The 20949-nt window shown below is 41.1% G+C and overlaps 1 protein-coding gene across 3 annotated transcripts in view; it reads left to right on the top strand.

The window, feature by feature from the left end:
- adam19a (ADAM metallopeptidase domain 19a) overlaps positions 1–20949 on the top strand; it is a 684192-nt gene that overhangs the window by 413905 nt on the left and 249338 nt on the right. The window lies entirely within an intron of this gene.

The raw sequence follows: 20949 nt of genomic DNA, 5'->3' as shown, positions 1-20949 counted from the left end.
ATTATAAATTATGACAAATACACACCAGAATGACTAAAACACAAGAAAACATCTGACTTATAGCAGAAATACCAGGCCCAGTCCCAGTGAGGCATTACACAGACGTATCACTCTTGGTATATAGGAGCCCAGTAGCGTTTCTTGATACAATTCTGTTGATTTGTTTGTTGGCTGAAGGTCCTCAGTGTTAGTGTGTCAGAGAGAGGACATGTAGCATTGTTCATAATGGCACTCAGTTTTGTTTTAATTCTCTCCTTCACTACTACCTCCAAGGGGCCCAGAGTGTGTGCCATAACTTTGATAGGTCAGAACAATTAGTTTATCTGCCAGTTTATTTTGTAAGTTTTGCTTTTGTTTTTGACCCTAACTTTGAAAAAAAATGAAAATATAGAAGTGATTTTCACACATTCGTAGGTGCTGGTGATTTTGCACCAAGTTCATCAGAAGCTGAGGTGGGGTTACAGGTTTTCCCAACAGTCTAGAGGTGTGCTAAGTCAGATTCCCCAGCAGCCACATAAGCCAGCACCAGGATGTGGACTTACAACACAGTTCATTTTTTCACCAAAAGGCAGTCTGGATCAAATGACTTTATTCTGGACTTGATTTTAGGCTGATGTGATCAGAAAGTGGAAGTCATTGTGATGTTGCAGCGGAGGGTCTTGAGAAGCATGTGAACCTTTCCTCAATAATAACCCTTAGATTGCTCCCACTTTTGGAGCTCTTAACTGTGGTCACTAAATCTAATGCAGGGAGGGCTTGTTGAGGATATAGAAAGCCTCTGTCTGAGCAGGAGGTGATGCTCCATCATTGGTGTAAAGATACCAGCAAACTGATCTGGTGGAAAAGCAAGTGAGTTACATGTCTAAATGGCTGGAAGGAGGTTTTTTAGGCTTCTTTGAAATACCTTTTTTTGCCCACTCTGGCAGATTAGCCTCATACTGGAGTCTGACTCATTATTGCTAGAGTTTGACTGTTGATGCCAATTTGAACTGTAGATTTAATTAAGGAATCTCCAGGCTCTGGTTCACTTTGAGTCTTATTTTTTTTTGTTTCAAATTCTAACACATCTCCATTTTGTGTCCTGTAGTGCACATGCTTCGGTTATTAATGTTGGGTGCTAAACGAGCGGAATTCTAGATCTTGACTTAGATGCTAACTGGTTTACAAAGGCTAACTCACGCCATAGCCAGTTAACCAGTTGTCAGAATATGAAATTATATTCTGGAGAGTTTTGTGGAATTTTTTTCGTATTAGTTTTATTGAAATGTATTTTTTATGCTTGTTCATAATGTTTGAACAGGGCCAGCACATGGGGTAAGACTTTAGTCAGGGTGGCATTTTCATACAAGAGTATTATTTTCAAAATATAAAATAATAATACAACAATTTGGAGTCAAGTATGAACCGGAAGAATCACATCAAGTGCCTAATTTATATACTGCTTTTAAAAAGTGTAAGGAACACTATCATTTTAAAAGTTTCATATTTTCAGAACTGCATTAATGCACCACTTTGCCACACTGCAAGTTTCCTAGTATCAAAACGGCATTCATTTCCCTGATTTTTCACATATCGTATTGTCTATATATTGTCATTTTGTAACATGTTGATCATTTCTGGTATGCTGTTAAGTTTTCAGCCATGGGTCTGATAAGTTTGCACAGTGCATGCAGGCGCCTCTTACTGTAGCTTGCAGGACAGAGTTTAAAAACTGCACAGTTATTTAGAGGAGCGCATGGGACAAATAAAACAGTCAAGTCTCACTTGGTATTCAATTCTGCAATGGCAAAACTCAATAAAAATACACATTTGTGTCAAACAGAAGAGGGCAAGAATGTGAACATTTTTGTTTTTAATATCTGTGTCATGTGTTTTATTGATTTTAAGCTAATCTGAAAATGTGCCTTGCCTCAGGAACCTGTATTTAACGCACCAGCCCTGTGTTTGACACTGCTATTCTTATTATGCTTCTTGTTTTGCACTTTTAGGAAAGTTCACCTGATCGATTAACCCCTCGTGTCACTAGAGGAAAGTTCACTCAATCAATACACCCCAATCATCCCTAGGTTTCAGTTTATTATTAGGGCATTTTAAATTCAGCCATTCAGAAGTACTGCCAATGATACACTCTTCCCTAGAGAAACATGACCACAGGTCAGACCACGTCCATGTATACCCTAGGTGACTATTGTGCCCAGACTGGAGAGGACAGCTGAGGTCCAGTGTATGACAAATTAATTTTTTTAAGTAAATCATATGGTGTCTAACTTATATTTTTAAAATTTGTGCACTCATGGGAGCTGGAGTCGGTCAATTATTTTCTTCAGTTACATCACTTACAGCCTCCATTCCTGCTGGATAGAAAGATCAAGGGAGCTCACATGTTAGTGTTGAAATATAACCAAGGACAACAGAAACAGTCAGAGTTTCTGTGTGGATCTGTGCTGTAGCAGAAATTTTCTTGCTGAAACTTCTTTTGAAATTTACCGTATGTATGAAACGCCATGTATTTGGTCCTTGGGACTCTTCGAATGCATCTCTAAACATGCTATGTGTGGATCTCCGGAGAATCTTCTTCCAGCCCCGGATCAAAGTTAAACTGATCGTCACTTGTCACAGGCATGCCCACACATCCTCTTGGGACAAAACTGAATCTATACAAGGCAGCATCTGCCTAACAATATTTTGGCTCAGCTAAATAAAAATTTCCATGGTGCATCAGCAGAGCAGGCCTTGGCAGCAGCTTGGCATGTGAACACAGGCATTAGCTTTTCAGATCTTCAGGCAAGTGAGAGCTATGGCTTTACAGGGTGCATCCCTTTTTATTTACACAAAGTCTCGAAAATGTTTATTAGAAGTCCCGCTGTGCAAAGCCTTCTGGTCTACTTAGTTTTTGTCCATGTCTTCTTTAATTAATGATATTCAGCGCATTTTGTTATTTCACCCAACTGGTCATTCTTTACCATATATGGTCCCTTTCACAGACTTCGCCAACACAAGGGACTTTACAGAATAACAGTTGAAAGTAACAACATAGCAGAGTGTGACACAAAATACTTCTAATTCACGAGAAAATCTTCAAATACTGGGAACGGCCATCCAAATTAAAAAGCAATAAGACATGGACATACACAGGAGATTAACACTTGACAGGCACAAAGTAACAGTCAGCATCAAGGTGGTAAAGTCAGAGGATCATAAAACCATCATGAGTGTGGGCAATCAGAAACACAAACACGAAGAAAAGGCATACTCTGGTGTAGCAGGGAAGGACAGAGCTCTACAGAGCAGGAGGCACATACTTACAGACTCTAAATTGCTTTGGGACAGTGGCAGCACAGCAGGGGGGAGAACAGAGCGAGCAACCCAGACAGCTCGACTGGCTTACTGGACTTTACATCCTTCTGCACTCTTAATACAGGTTGTGGATCTTCTTACTATTATTTTTTCTAAAGATGATCTCATTAGGGGTAGCACTGCTGCTTCATGGTCCACTGTTCAGAGTTCAAATCACACACACCTACATAATGTCTGCCTGCATGGCTTTTCCTCTCACATAACAGACATGTGAGTTAGGTTAAAGAGCATCTCCAAATTGACCCCAGTGTGAGTGAGCTGCTTCTGCAATGGACTGATGCCCTGCCTGGGACCTTTTGCCGTATTGTGCCAAGTGCTGACGGGATAGCTTCTCGTGATCCTGAACTGAATTAAACAAATTTCAGAATGGCTGACAGATTTATTTTTGTTTCACTTAAAAGCAGTTGGTTTATAAGCTCTTATTAAAGGTGAAACAATGTCTGCTATAATTTGTCTTGATGTCTGCATTTACATCAGCAAATGCTGAAATTTTATTAAGGGTGCGTAGGCTTTTAAAATCCACTGTACTGTTTTGTTATTCAGTTGTCGACTTTTGAAGGTGATTCAATATCAGACATGCATTTGTCTATTTAAGACTGTGCTGCTAGGTTAGCTCAAGCATGAGTTGATGTCACTTATTGAGAAAGGTGCTCTTGGAATTTAAACATAGTGATTGATAAAAGTTTATATGTCGGTTATGAGTAACAATTGAGTACAATTTAGATTCTGTTATTTTTCTGTGCGTAGCAGACAACTTATATCCAAGGTCACGGCTGCTTTTTGACATAAGGGATCTAAATGACCACTAGGAGTTTTATGGACAATGGGGTTGGAGTTGGGGGTCAACTGAAGCTGTGGGGGTGAAGTTGGGGGTAAGTGAAACTAGAAAGATGGGTGAAGAAGAATGAAGGCCCAAAACTATGTGTATCCAGAAAAGATTAGAAACGGCCCTAACCGAGGCAACCTAGGAGATCAGGATACATTACAACTGTGCGCGTTGATTTTCTAAAACTGGGACACAGTTATGTTAAAGGAATACTCCACCCCAAAAATGGTATTTGCCTCATGTAGTTTGTAGTAATGTCTGAGAAAGAAAAAATATAATCATGTTTTCACATGGGGAACAAGCTTTTGAACTAAAGATAGGACCCTGGACTAACGAATCAAAGGGAGATCTTCAGTTCAGAAGCTCAATCTTATGTGAACACATTTGCTCTGAGTACACTGCTCAGATTTTTCTGGAAGCATTTATTTAACAATGTTTTAGCAAAAAATGCCTATGTTTTGTGGGTTGTGAGCATACAACTGGATGATGCGACGTGTGGATTATGAAACATGAGTAATGTGAGATTTTTCCACGTTCATTTTTATTTTGTTTGATGTGGCCCTGTGTTGGTCTCCATGGACACCCATTCTATTAGAAAGTATGTTATATTTTTTCTTCTTTACATTTTTTTTCTCAGCCATCTTTACACCCACATGGAGTAATTTGTATCGGGAGCCTTACCATGCAACTAGCGGCTTTTAGGGGGAAGGTGTGCGGGAAAGTGAGGTCCGTGGCTGATCACCCGTCTTCTTAAATAAATAATCACCACACTCGCATCTTGGTAGGAGGGGTATGATGATGCGGGTTCGCGCATGCTCCCTTCTTCTGTTCGGGAGCCCTTAACCCGACACCGTCGGTAATGTTACCGATGAGCTAAGCAGTGAGGCAACAACATAGCAAGGGGATGGTACAAAAGTGTCAAGTGCTTTTATTAAAACAACAGAACAAAAACAGTGTTCAAATTAAATAAAATACAATGCTTCATAAAGAGTCTTCCTTAAATAAATAATCCATAAAATCAGACGTGAAATCGTGGAGGTTAAAAATATAGAAAAAAGTCTTCTTAAAAACAACGAGGGTAAAACACAATACAGGAAGCATTCCTTTTTAAAAAAAAAACAACAACAACAAGCCCGGTGTCTCCTTTCCTCTGGCGGCTCCCCTGCTTCACCCGTCTGGGCCCTGCAACAGGAGAGTCGCCTTCTCAGCAGCTGGCCTTCTCTCCACTGTCCTACTGTTCGGTTCACCTTACTGATCCCTGGCTATGGTAGGCCCCGGCAGACAGTGACTTGGGATTCCTCAACGACAAGGGCTCTCATGCTGGAGAAATCCACGTCCCAAGTCCCGACTCCCACTGCCTTCCACGGAGAGTCATCTTCCCTTCACCACTGGTCACTCCCGCTACATGATCACTCAGCGGGTGCGACCACTACTACTACTCCCGGGTGTCGGCCCAACACCCAGGCTTCCTGCACAGCTGCATGCGAGCCTGCACTCGCTCGCTCGCTCTCCCGCACTGGCGCAACCTCTCTCTCTCTCTACTCTGCGTCCTGCTTTCTCCTACAACCTTCATTCTTTCATTTCCACCTTTTCTTTCATTTCTCCCCTAGCCGACTCGCGCTTCTATATATCAAGAGGGCATGGCAGCTGTAGCAAATTAGCAGCCCCAAGAACAATCACGGATGCAGACGATTTCTCACCTGTGCACTCAGGTGAGAAACATCCACACCGCGAATCGCCCTGAGAACCGCTTCAGCCACACAACCACCACACCCCCTCTCTAAACTGTGAGCGCGGTGATTATATATTTTAAAACGGGCCTTTGATGGGAGCTGGGGACCCGCTATACCACAAGGGGGTATAGTGGCATGGCGAGAGTGGTTCCCGGCGCCATGCAGGAGTGGGTGATATTACACTAAGTGCACAGGTGTGGGATCGTCCGTGACCCTAATTGGTGCCAGGGGCCACTAATCGTCACAGCTCTGCCACAACCCCATTTTAAAAGGAGAAGCTTGAGTGTGAGGAGGGAGGAAAAAAAAAAAAGGAAAGACAATGAACGGAGGTTAAGAAGAGAAGAAGGCAGGAGGCCTGTGGGTGCGGGTGTGAGCAAACAGGAGAGAACAGGCTCGAGGGGGTGAAGCCAGGCAGTTGGAAGGAGAGACCCTGGAAAAGAGCGTATGGCTGACACTCAGGGGCAGATGGATTGGGTTGCTCCTGCTGAGCTGTTCTGAGGAGCTGGAGTGACTGGGAATGTGGACGGCTCGCTGCGTAAGGCCAGTAAGGCAGCAGGGGTTGAGGAGACTTGGGGGGGAGCACCCTGGGCATTGGGGACCTGAGTCTCAGTCCAGCGAGGGAGCCTGTACGTAGCCAGGGGACGCAAGGCAAAGGGACCTTTGGAAGGTCAGCTGCACCTGCTGAAAGGGCAACTCCTCTGCTGTAAGACCCGTCTGGGATAAGCAGGGGAGCCACCCGCTAAGAGGAGAATCCTTTTTTTAAAAAAGGACAGCTTACTGTCAGTATATTAACCACATTTTTATTGGATTTAGTCATTGATTTTAACCTCCATTTTTCCCCCGTTTTAAAGGATTATTTATTTATTAAACTCTGAATTTTGAAGCACTCCACTATTTATTTGGACACTGTTTAGTTTGTTGTTTTTTAATAAAAGCACTGAACTCTTTTGCACCTTCCCCTTGCTTCATGTGGTGTCCTCATTTGTACAGCTCATCCCATTCATGACTGGCAACGATGTCGGGTTCAAGGGACTCCCATAATGGAAGAAGGAGCGTGGAGCCGGACTTGCACCATCACATAATTGACATATCAAAAAAAATATATCATTTTTGGGTTGAGTATTCCTTTAAATGAGTTGCTGAGGGTCACACAGTGAGTTACAGGTTGGGACTGAATTGGCGAGGTCATTTTAGAGCGTAATTCTCTAACCACTGCAATAATGAATGGTGTAAATTTGATGCTGAACACAACAAAGCCCTCCAAAGCATATCTTACTCTGATGAATATTCTGAATTACTTATTCACTGTCACCGTCCCCATGCAGCATTTTCATCAGCTAAATAAAACACACAAGTAAACAAATAAACACACTTCATTGACAGATATTTGCGTTATAATTTTAGTTGATCAAAACGACACTACTGGCTCTAGAGTTACAGTATGTGTGCTTTGGCAGGTTGGCTTGTAATGGAGTCACCTGTCTAATTGTTGCAGAACAGAGCTTGCCACAGAAAACTGGAAAGCATTCAGTTTCAGATGAACGTGCCTTTTGAGAAGACCTCCTGTCCCACTGACTTGGGCCTTTCTGTTTTCAGGTACGAGTTGGGAACCACTGCTTTATCTTTGATGATGTTAATGGCGCAAATGCTACTGGATAGTGGAATTCTGTGACTGACACTTAACTTAGGTGTGAGTGTGAGGAGTAGATAAGAGTTGAGCACATTTAGACAACTGGTATACTCGTGATGGAGTAGCCAGATAGAGGCTTAAAAATGTAAAGCAATACACAGATGGTTTAAAACTAGAAAATCCAGGATAACTGAGTTCTCATAAATATCTCAACTAATATATTTTTATTTGATTTTTCTATTCTAATTAAATTTCACAGTTTCCTTTTTACATTAGATGTCTGTGTAGCCCTGGAAAAAGTACAAAATCACTGGTTATTGAAGGGTGACTGTGAGCAGAATACTTCCTCTCAGTTCCTCTAGTTTTCAAGATGCTGTGTGTGGTTCTTCTTTTGTGCGGCTCACACTTCTTGTTTCATCTTCTGTTGACTCACTTCCTTTTTTTAAATAATCAGCGACATTTTGCAATTTTTCCTTTCTTTGCTTAATCAAAGGAGTGTGGATTTTTAATCAATGGTACCATTTGAAGGAGTGCCTTCAATGCCATAGTTACATGATGTATCATTCTCAAGCCCACTCAGTCCAATTTAGGTTTGTCTGGAGCTGCAGCTTATCCTGGCCACATTAGGCACAATGTAGGAAGCAGTCTTGTACTAGATGCTAGTCTCAAGCAAGACACACTCACACACATCGAGGCCAATTCAGAACCACCAATTAACCTAATGAGCATGTCTTTGGGAATGAGAGGGGAAACTCACACAGACATGGGGAAAACATGCCAACTCCACATGGACAACATCTGCATACATCGTTCAAACTGAGGACGCTGGTTCAATGAAGCTGCAATGCTACTCACAGCACCACCCAGCACATTTGCAGATTACTGTTATCATATTACAAAAAAGACCACTAGAGAAAGTCCAGAGGAGAGCGACCAGGCCAATTCTAGGATTATGAGTTATGAGCTATGGGGAGAGATTCAGTTTAACCAAATGGACATTAAGAGGTCTCAGTCAGTCATTGTCCAACCTGCTATATCCTAACACAGGGTCACGGGGGTCTGCTGGAGCCAATGAACTATAGACACATGTAGGAAATTACCAAGCAGTATGGTGGAGAGTAGAATTTTTGTGGCTTTTCAATGTCAAAATGATGTCATGTTGGACAATCTAGCTGAACAGGATGGACAAACTTATTGGTTCTCAATACAATTGTCCTAATGTTTTGTTTTTAATATTGAAAGGTGCATACAATTTAGATTATTTTTCTACATTTTTAGTGGCAACCAGCGCTAAGATGATAGCTGAGGAAGAATTAGTTTGGGCCCTTCAACAGTCACATTAGATTTCTGAATATACAGTATGGAAGCCACAACATGATGGTAGTGAACTGAAGTTGTGCGATGTTGAATGAATATTGGCAGGTCAAAAAAACTCTTATGTTTCTGTCAGATTATCCCACTGTTAAAGCGCTGTCTATACTAATACATTCTCATTTAAAATCTCTGTTTTTGCCTTCATCCATGCTAATTTGACGTTTTTAACCCAAAAAAGTGCTCTTGTGAACCATATAATTCTGAAAACTAGAGTCAGGGTGAGGGCTCCAGCTCCGAGGATACGCAAGCGAGGCCAGCACACCAGCAAAAGGAAACCTCACAAGAAAGACAGTCGCTTACTTGCTAATGCACAAACGTTGTGAGCACGTCAGCAACATGAATCCTCCTAGCAGAGAGATGTCCAGAGTAGTTCTGACGATTTCAATACTTTCTAGGATCCCGTGCTGCTTACACTGTTAGTATATAGCAGGTGACTGCCACCATTCTTTATATTTGAGCACCACCACGCCCTTGCTGCTTTTCAAATTAAATAGAATTGGCTGGTTCTGAGCGTCAACATACCGCAAGACAAGGACATTAGTGAATCTTTATTGTTTGTTAATTTATTTTTATAGTTGTTTTTTTAAATTATGTTTTTCTCAAACAATTAAAAAAAACCACTTTCTTTTCATCCTGGGTAACGCTGGGTATTTCAGCTAGTAAGTAATAAAAATAAATCAATACAAGCTTACATAACAGATATAAATTTAGTAGAAAATACACTCTAATCACACTCAGATGTGTTTGTGGTTGTTACGTAGCCCTTCCCTGACTGGATTCTGCTCATCACAAATTCTCATTGCCTGACTGGTTACACTTCACAGAAGAAAATCACATTCCATCATAGTGCCCATAGAGGAGTTGCTTTTCATGGCGCTTGTTGTGTAGCTTACCTGTATGAATCTAAATTGCACTCTGTACAGTTTGAATGCTGCTTGTATGCACAATAAGGCAATAGTTTACTGTGTATTATAGTTCTGCTGTAAATCCCGTGGCAGGCCGTGTTACCAAACCTTCGAGATTTTTTCCACCTGCACAGCGAATGTAAACGTCTACATTATGTGTGTTTTCAGTCTTTTAAGAGTTTTTTTTAAATGATATGAAACTACTAGTGAAGACGTAGTAGTGTGTCTGTGTCTTAAAGTACTAAAATGTACAGTAATCCCTCCTCCATCGTGGGGGTTGCGTTCCAGAGCCACCCGCGAAATAAGAAAATCCGCAAAGTAGAAACCATATGTTTATATGGTTATTTTTATATTGTCATGCTTGGGTCACAGATTTGCGCAGAAACACAGGAGGTTGTAGAGAGACAGGAACGTTATTCAAACACTGCAAACAAACATTTGTCTCTTTTTCAAAAGTTTAAACTGTGCTCCATGACAAGACAGAGATGACAGTTCTGTCTCACAATTAAAAGAATGCAAACATATCTTCCTCTTCAAAGGAGTGTGCGTCAGGAGCACAGGCTGTCAGAAACAGAGAGGAAACCAAACAAATCAATAGGGCTGTTTGGCTTTTAAGTATGCGAAGCACCGCCGGTACAAAGCTGTTGAAGGCGGCAGCTCACACCCCCTCCGTCAGGAGCAGGGAGAGAGAGAGAGAGAGGAGAGAGAGGAGAGAGACAGAGAAAAACAAAACAGTGAAAAATCAAAACGTGCCCTTTGAGCTTTTAAGTATGTGAAGCACCGTGCAGCATGTTGCTTCATGAAGCAGCTGCACACAGAAGGTAGCAACGTGAAGATAATCTTTCAGCATTTTTAGACGAGAGTCCGTATCGTCTAGGTGTGCGAACAGCCCCCCTGCTCACAACCCCTACGTCAGGATCAGAGAAAGTCAGCGCAAGAGAGACAGAGAAAAGTAAGTTGGGTAGCTTCTCAGCCATCTGCCAATAGCGTCCCTTGTATGAAATCAACTGGGCAAACCAACTGAGGAAGCATGTACCAGAAATTAAAAGACCCATTGTCCTCAGAAATCCGCGAACCAGCAAAAAATCCGCGATATATATTTAAATATGCTTACATATAAAATCCGCGATAGAGTGAAGCCGCGAAAGGCGAAGCGCGATATAGCGAGGGATTACTGTAATTCAGTTATGGTCCCTGGATAAGATATACTGTATAAAGCAAATATAAAGTGCTGTGAGAGTTTATATAAAAGTTCACCCACATTAAACTGGTAAGTGTGTACTGAAGTATAACAGTTCATTTGGCAAACAGTCAAGTACAATATATATTGTTTTGGTGTAGCTACAATACATACGATAAGTAAATAATATCATTTACAACGTGTGTACTGCATTTTAGAACACAATGTAAAGCTAGGACATTTATTGTATTTTTTTAACCTACCTTTTTATTACAGGGTTGTAAACATGCAGAGAAAGCACTGGCAGCTTACACTCCTTTGCAGGACACACTAACACACTCCCTCGCACTCGCACAAGTGCAGAGATGTCAACTGACCCTCGGAGTAACCCCAAGGAGAAAATGCAAACTCCGCAAAGGTAAAAAAAATGAACCCAGGCCCTTGGAGCTATGAGATAAAATCATTAGAGAGATGATTAAAAAAGTACATTAACGTTTAATCCTATTGCCAAACAACTTAGCTGATCTTGCTGTCTGAGATACAAAAAACAGTAACTGTACAATATTTGATATCATCACAACATTTTATAGAAAAGCAATAAACTTTAGTAAAGTGCATAGAAGCACAATAAGTACAAAGAACAACATGGCCGTATATTGAATTGCAATCCTGGTCTGTGCAATACAAGTCTTTAAAAATAGCGTTTAAGTTGGACTGATGTGTTGAGGGATGTAGGGAGACGAAGGTGAATCAAAAGTTGTTTTTCACCAGTGACTATATAAACAAAGCTGCTATTTACACGCCAAGTGGTTCTAGCTTTGACCTGTAAACGTTTTGTGATGGCATTAGTTGAAGTAGATTGTTCCCTGGGTGAGCGTGGTCGTTCATAATATTACCACTTGCTGCTGAATTGATACTTGGCCCTGAAAAGATTCCCATTGTGACAAAACGAGACTCCAGACATAATAAAGGTTTGGGGCAGCCACCCGTATAATATGTTCATGGTTGCAAAAATAAAGAATTGAAGGACCGGAGTAGTTTACAAGACTGAGTCCAAAACAGAACTGCCGTCTAGAGGAGGTAAAGAGGGGCTTTACAGGGAGTCTGGGGGGAAGTGATGTCGTCCTCTGGGCCGGGACCGGAAGTGACATGCTCTGAGCTCAGCCACCGGCTCCTGGCAGGATTTCCCAGGAAAGGTCTGCAGGAGACTTAGAAAGAGAGTCAGTGCACCCCGCTGCCCCCTGGGCGGACGTGTTAACATTCGCTAAGCCCTTCAGCTGCCTCCTATTCGCACGTGTGTGACACCGTATAAGACGTACAGTTTCCTTCTGTTGTCCGAACGGCACGCTGCAGTTTATGTTAAAAATGAGCAGACACACTGCCATACCAGACTGTTATGCAGGGTGCTTTTAATGACGGCTCATAAGACTGGACCAGCACTGAATGGACAGGTTAAACTTTATGACTTGTCAAAAACAAAAAATGTGATGTTGAGTTTTTTTTTTTGGTAAGAAAAGTTGTTTTTATCCCAGTTTAGACCTTATTGATGGTCACATTACTTATAATCAGGGGTATAAGAAAACTGAGTTTTCTCCTAAAACCATTTCCACCAGTTTTAGTGTATCCATTTCAGATTGTTGAGGGCACACCAACTGTCCCTCCAATTCACCTCCATCTGATTTGGCAGCAAAGTGGTGCAATGTTAATGCTGTTAGATTCTGGGTTTGTTTATTAACCTGGATACTTCTGTGACGCCCAAGTTGCGAACATCCCTGGCATTTCCTTGAACCCGGGTCATCCTTGAAACTGAGGATGGACTAGTGCAATGGGGACTGAAACAAAAAGAATGGTGCCAAATTGTGCTCGGTGCACATCAAACTATCAAAGTACCAACAGTGTGGTCTAAAGTCTTCTCAATAAATAAATAAGCCATCCAGTAAAAATACCTAAAGAGTTTAAAATCCTGCAATAAATAATCCTTTAAACAGGTAAAAATTAAGAATGAACGCTCAGTCAGGTGCAGATCTTTCAAGTCTTGAGCCACAGTGCATCCTTCAACTACCTCCTCTTATCTGCTCATCCTTGGGGTCTGTTCAGCTGATGGAAACACAAACTGGCATGCGTGGGCAACCCTTATCGGCTCATGTCCCCACCACCATCCCTCGGCATCCGTGGGGACCCCATGAACCCTGCTCCCCCCACCACCAACCTTCTGTGTCTGTGTGGACCTCACGGTCACTCCTGCTCCTAACTGACGCTCAGCAGGAGTAACCTCTACCCCTGGAGCGCCATTGTTCTACCTGGGGCTTCCCTGACTTCCGTTCTGCTAAACCGGCTCTTCCTCGATCCTGACATTCACTTTCTCTCTCATCGTCTTTCACTTGTTATTACCTCCCGTCTTACTCTCATTCTCTTTTCTTCCTCTGTGACACCTCTTTTGTCTCTAGTGAGTATAAGTGCGCCAAATGACTCTTGGAGCCTTGATGAGGGACAAATGCGTTAACTGTTAGGGTACACATTAAGAGTAATTAGCAACTTCCTTCATCAAGATCCCTGCAGTCGCATGGCTTTTCCTTCACACACTTACGCCTACGGGATCTGTGCTGCCTCACTCTTTAAAGAAAACTCTCGCACCACCACAGACCCCAAACATACTTTATCACAATTCCCTTTTTCCATTTGTTTTTTTCTCTGGATATGCGGGTTTTCCTCACATATGGCAAAGATATCCAGTGAAGCTAAATTAGTCTGATGAGTGGTACCAAATCCACGTTTGGCTCCTGCCTAGTGCCTGATGCTACGGAGTAGGCTTTGAAGCCATGACCCTGATTAGGATTAAGACAGCTCAGTAGGTAGATGGGTGCTTGGTGCAAGTAGCCCAAAGTACAGTTTATCTTGTGATGCTCCATTTACAACGAAACAGACTTTTGCTCAAAACTTCAATAATGTGTTCTGTGGCTCGGCATGGAAACCATATTTTTCAAAGAGTTTCAAACGCCTTCTGGAAAATGTGATACATGTTATATAGAGGTGCAAAGTTTCTAATCGACTGGCCTGCCAGTTGAAGTGAATTTGACATTTTCTGAAATGCCACGCTTACATGTGACCTTTTAGGATCTACTTTAGACACATCAATCCTTATCACAAGGGTCACAAATGGATGGAATGTCAGACACGTCTATTAAATGCATTTACATTTGTGTTTCATGCTTTTGTATTTCAATGTGGCCAGCTAACCATGTGACCTATCACCACCAATTAAAACATTTTGGTTCATATTTAAATTGTATACAGTCATGCCAAATTTTAGGAAGTTTGTTGGAAAAAAGAAATGAAATAATAGAAATAAAAACTAATAAAATAAAACTAATATGCATCTATCACGTGTGGTGCTTTGTCACCAGATCATTCATATACTTAGAATCACCTCCACCTAACAAAGACTGGGAATTTTATTCTCTTCATCATGAGAGATACACAACGTCCAAGCAAACTAATAGAAGATGATTTCAAAGAACAATCAGCATCGTGGCGGCATTCACATGTAAGACTGCCTGCCACCAGCCTCTTCTGGAGCTCCCGTGGCACTTAGCATTTCATTCATCATCATTAGAAGCAGCAAGTATTTCCTTTTCTTCCTGTGTTCTCTGCTATGACACAGTGATTATTATACCGAAACACTCAATGATGCTTCCCATATAGACACAGCTTGAATGATTGTTTGAGAGACAATGGCACAGGGCTAGAGAAAGATCAAACATGAGTCATTCTTGGCTAATTGGCGTAGATCTCATTCCCATGGGAGGACACTATGTATTTTTTAAAAACTTTAGCTGTCCAGAACTATCCCCTTATATAAAATCCCATGAGCAGTGAAGCCTGGATTTCACATCACCTCTTTCATTCTCAGCCCGCTGTTTTAAGTCCTCTGTTCAGCCAAACTATTGCTATTTAAAAATAAATCAAGAAATCTGAAATGTGAGTTCTCTGTCCTGTGTAGTCATTTGACAGTTAGTCAAACTAAATGGCATCTCATATTTTTACTGTATGCAGTTTGATGCCCGTCTACACACCATATGCAACAGAACATGTCTTATGCTTTACTTTTCACACAATTGTAGGGAATATTTACCAACACATCTTTATACGTTCTCTATAGCCTGACATGATATTTCTGTGCAACAAAAAAAAAAAAAAAGGAAAAGATTTATGTGACTAGACTGCAGCCCACCGTGTCCCTATAACTGGACTGAGTAGGTTGTGCAAAACTGTTGTGTTAGTTCATTAGCTAATTGGCAACTGTTAAGAGAATAAATAAATCATGTTTTTAATTGCCAATTATTTTTCGTGTATTCACTCAAGCCACATAAATCAAACAAAACAATGTCAAACATTTAAATTTGTTTTACGAGTATTATTACTATTATATGTGTTATTATTATTTGTCACAATTATTATCTGTCTATCCTCATTATAGCCTATTTAGTCCAAGACAGGTAGTAGAGACATGAGGACAGAAATGATATTCTACTGAATGTAATCACATTTTTCCATCTTCAGCATGATCAGGAGCAAGGCAGGAATCAGCTCTAGTTAGGACGCAACATTAATTATTGCTGTTTCTTTACTAAATATCATTACTAAAGAAATCAGATATTTCTTTTCTATTTGTTTTTTATTTAATTATTTGTTGTTTGGCTAATGCCATGATTATGCAAATGGTACGCCATTATTTTTATTTCCATATCTATTGAATAATTCAATGTTCATGAAATTATTACGCCATGCATTACTATTTTTCTTCTAAAGAACAACATACTGTTTGAGATCTATAGATTGAAATTGTCCAGCCATCCATTTATTTGCTGAACTTACTTTTCCAGTCCGGAGTTGTGGGCAGCAAGGGGTTCATCTCACCAGCATCAGACACAAGGATTTAAATTATATCCCACTTATTAAAATCATATCTATATATATAATTCACTAAGTCCATGGCAAGCAAGACGCACATAAGACAGAGCCTCCTCCCGAGTCCACCCTCGCTCTCGAGGCACGCAGCACCTCATCAAACACAGCCTCAGTCGCTTTCGTCTCTGCTACAGTCCACATGCACCTTTGAGCCACGTTGACTTTTCATTGTTCTTTTCGGTTCCGGCTGCTTTTCTATATATAATCCACCAAGTCGCCCGACCATGGGATACGCATGCACGCAAGACAGAGCTCCGCCCGCCAACTCTAACCCTCCTCCCGCGTCATGGTTGGCAAAACGCAAGACAGAGCCACGCCCATAATTCACTAAGGCAGCCGACCATGGCAGGCAAGACACAAGACACAGCCACGCCCACCAACAATTCACTAAGCAGCCGACCATGGCACACACGACAGAGCCCCGCCCGACAACTCTAACACTCCTCCCACGTCCATTACCTTTACATTGTTTTCCTTTTATTTCTGATCCCGTTCAACAACTATGTGGCGACATTGACTTCTCAGCTGTGACTCTGGAACAACTCAGTACGCGAGCTATATTAAGTGTCACCAACGAAGACTCGCTACACCGTAATGAACAAGTACTGAAACTTATCCCTACCGATGAAGTAACTTTTACCAGCTTTGCCTCCATCGTCACAGACAATCCCGCAGATCAAGTTTCATTCCCCGAAGAATTATTACTCCCACTGGCATGCCTCCGCATAAACTCAAAATGAAAATAGGTTCAGTCATCATGCTTCTCAGAAACCTCATGCCGGCAAGAAGTCTCTGTAATGGCACTAGACTGACTGTTACCAGCATTCACCGCAATGTACTAGAGTGTAAAACTATCGCAGCTCCTACCTCACAAACTGTCCTTATTCCCCGGATATCCCTGACCCCATCAGATTCAAATTTGCCTTTTACTTTTACACGCAGACAATTTCCTGTTAGATTGGCCTTTGCAATGACAATTAACACTAGAATTACCAGAGCCTACGAAAAAACTCGTATATCCGGCCCACCTTAAATCGCTTCTTAAATCCGTTCACACCTTTCCGCCAGCATCCTTTGTCCTCTAAATGTGCTGATAAAAGACGAGCTGCCAGCAGCCGGCTATTCCATCCCCCCACCGACTTAGAACGTGAGCGAAGTTTTCCCAGCTCACGCCTTGATTGATTATGTGGGAGTGAAGTGGAGTTTTACAGTGGAAATAACAGATCATTATTCTAAAGTAATCCATGTAAACACATTGTTAAAACGGAAACTTTTTCATATTTTAGTAATAAATGTTACAAAATGTAGTAGGCATAAACTATAGAATATATAAAGCCCGAGTTCCAAAGATCAAATAAACACTTTCACAAAAGCTTCAAGAATGATTCAACAGCTTCTGTGGCGTAGCGCGTTAAGATTTGCTTCTTAGCACAGAGCAGCTTTTCCTTGCCTCACAGACCTGAGTTCGAATCCCCGCTGGGGATGAAGTGTTGCTTTTTTTTTTCTTTTCTTTTAAACCTCAAACGGACATAAAATTTATACATTGGTATGCACTGTCAGTTACTGAGATCGTTATATTTTCATGTGGGATGCTCCTTTTCAAATATTTTTTTAACAATTGAGACTGCAATTAACAGGAACAACTGTCCTTATAACTTATTTTTAAGATCCATAACACACAGACAGACAGAGCACTGCGTAATAGAGAGACAGACAGGCAGAGAAGTCACTAGATATATAAATAAACAGGGAAGCCACGTGTACTGAAAGAAAAAAAAGAACATGTGCGTTGTCCTTGCTGCACTGAATAAGCGCAGGCGCTCTAACATCACCCCTCCCCCGATCTTACTTAGAGAGTCAGGGACAACGCACATGTTCTTTTTTTTCTTTCAGTACACGTGGCTTCCCTGTTTATTTATATATCTAGTGACTTCTCTGCCTGTCTGTCTCTCTATTACGCAGTGCTCTGTCTGTCTGTGTGTTATGGATCTTAAAAATAAGTTATAAGGACAGTTGTTCCTGTTAATTGCAGTCTCAATTGTTAAAAAAATATTTGAAAAGGAGCATCCCACATGAAAATATAACGATCTCAGTAACTGACAGTGCATACCAATGTATAAATTTTATGTCCGTTTGAGGTTTAAAAGAAAAGAAAAAAAAAGCAACACTTCATCCCCAGCGGGGATTCGAACTCAGGTCTGTGAGGCAAGGAAAAGCTGCTCTGCTCTAAGAGGCAAATCTTAACGTGCTACGCCACAGAAGCTGTTTAATCATTTTTGAAGCTTTTGTGAAAGTGTTTATTTGATCTTTGGAACTCGGGCTTTATATATTCTATAGTTTATGCCTACTACATTTTGTAACATTTATTACTAAAATATGAAAAAGTTTCTGTTTTTACAATGTGTTTACACAGATTACTTTAGAATAATGATGTCTTATTTCCACTGTAAAACTCCACTTCACTCCCACATAATCAATCAAGGCGTGAGCTGGGAAAACTTCGCTCACGTTCTAAGTCGGTGGGGGGATGGAATAGCCGGCTGCTGGCAGCTCGTCTTTTATCAGCACATTTACAGGACAAAGGATGCTGGCGGAGAGGTGTGAACGGATTTAAGAAGCGATTTAAGGTGGGCCGGATATACGAGTTTTTTCGTAGGCTCTGGTAATTCTAGTGTTAATAAGGCACAGGGACAAACTTCCAAAATGATATGCATGTATCTGCCAAACCCAGTTTTCAGTCACGGACAATTGTATGTTGTTCTCTCCAGAGTTCTATCTTTTCATTCACTCACAGTCGTATCCACAAACCCACCCCATTTGGACAACTGTGTCGTTCAGAAATTGTTCACCCATCAATAAATATTTATGCGGCGTATGCTACGCCGCGGGTTGGCTAGTTTATATTACTTGAACAGTCACTTGAGAAAGGAGAAGTAGCTGAGAACTGGAAAGTTGCAAATTTTACAGCGGCCTTCAGGAAAGGAGACAAAATGGATCCTGGTAATTACAGACCAATACGTCTTATTTCTGTACCATGCCGAATTATGGAAACTATAATAAGAATTAAATTAGAAAAGTACCTGTATGAAAATAATATACTGCATAACAGACAACATGGGGTTATGAGATAAGGAACTTGCCAAAATAATCTTGTAGATTTTTTACAACAGGCAACTGCAATAGTTGACAAAAGCAAAGCATATGACATATAATTTACAATGACTTTCAAAAAGCCATTCAGTCAGTCCCACACCAAAGGTTATTTCTGAAAATAGAAGCTGTTGGCATCAGAGGTAACCTGGAAATCTGGATCACAAGTTGGGTAACCACTAGGAGACAAAGAGTACAGATAAGAGGAGAAGGCATCATGTGGAGTGAGGTCAGCGGTGGAGGCCCTGGGGGTCTGTCCTTGGTCTGTTACTTTTTCTGGTTTACTTTAATGACCTGGATACTGGCAAAGTTAGTACACTTGTGAAATTTTCAGATGATAATGAAATTGGAGCAATGGCAGACACCGTGGAAGCAGTGCAAACAATTCAAGAAGACTTGAACAAGCTTCAGAATTGGGTGAACACTTGGAAAATGAAGTTTATGGTATACTGTACTAATCCCCAAAGGGACATTTTCTTTTTTGCATACCCCAACTTACTCAGAGTTTACTGTTTTGATAGCACCCCTCGAGCAATTACAGGTTAATGGCCTTGCTTAAGGGCCCAACTGAGTAACATTCGTTCTGTCACTGTCAGGATTTGAACCAGCAACCTTTAAATTACCAGCCCAGATCCTTTAGCCACTGAGCCACCACTCCACGCTTTAATGATGAAAAGTGCAAAGCACTACACAAGGATTAAAAGAACAGCTATTATAAATACAAGATGGGAGACACTTTCGTATGGGAAGCAATCTCTGAAAAGGATTTTGGGGTGTATGTTGACACAATATTGTCATCATCTAAGCAATGTGCAGAAGTTATTAAAAAATCAAATAAAGTGTTAGATTATCATAGAAAAATGTTGAATACAAATCAAGCAATGCTATGCTTGTACTATAAAATGCACTAGTGAGACCACATCTGGAGTATTGTGTGTAATTGTGGTCACCCTGCTAGCAGAAACACATAGCAGCCCTTGAGTCTGTGAAGAGGAAAGTATCCATGTTCATCCCAGGACTTAAGGACATGTCATAGTCTGACAGAATTAAGACTAGAGCAGAGGAGACTGCATCGGGGCCTAATTCAGGCCTTCATTATTCTCAACCTCATTGATAAAGTAGTTCCAGCAGATTTTTTTCAACTTAATGAAGAATTACATACTTGAAAACGGCAGTGGAAATTAAGGGGAAGTGCATTTAGGACTGAGGCCAGGATACACTTCTTTACAAAAAGAGTTGTGGGAATCTGAATCAAACTACTGAGACATGCAGTTGAAGCAGAAACATTGACAACCTGTAAGAAGAATCTAGATGAGATATCAGGACAGCTTAGCTATTAGCCAAGCAAACAAGCCTGTTGGACTGTGTGGACTCTTCCGGTTTGTCAAATTTCTAAGGCTACAGCCCTTACAGTGATATATGCATTACACATCCACATGTATTTACTCCCATAACGATAGAAGGTTCTGCTCAGCTTGGGAGATATTTATTGTCTTGGTTGACAATCAGAGGATTGAATCTCCTCTTTGTTGTTATGAAAGTTTATCCTGCTGCTTTCACTAGTAAACCGTCCCCCTCAAGCTTTTTGTTCATAAGTTCAAGTCAAACCTTTTACTATTGTATATCTTACTAATAACATGTCCACGTTAAAAGTCGAGCATGTTCCACACTTCAGATATAAATAACAGAAAGCACGATTACATTTTGAACTGTTGAAAAGAAATGTATTAGAAAAACTGCTGGCACTTGATTTACGAAGATGACTGCAGCTTGGTTGAGCAGCGGGGTGTGTTTATAGGATATGGCAAAAGTGTTGTGATGCTGAA

This window comes from Erpetoichthys calabaricus, chromosome 5 (genome assembly GCF_900747795.2).
Source record: "Erpetoichthys calabaricus chromosome 5, fErpCal1.3, whole genome shotgun sequence".
Classification (NCBI taxonomy): Eukaryota; Metazoa; Chordata; class Cladistia; order Polypteriformes; family Polypteridae; genus Erpetoichthys; species Erpetoichthys calabaricus.
Note: the sequence above shows the minus strand (reverse complement) of the source record. Positions and strands in the feature narration are given on the sequence as shown.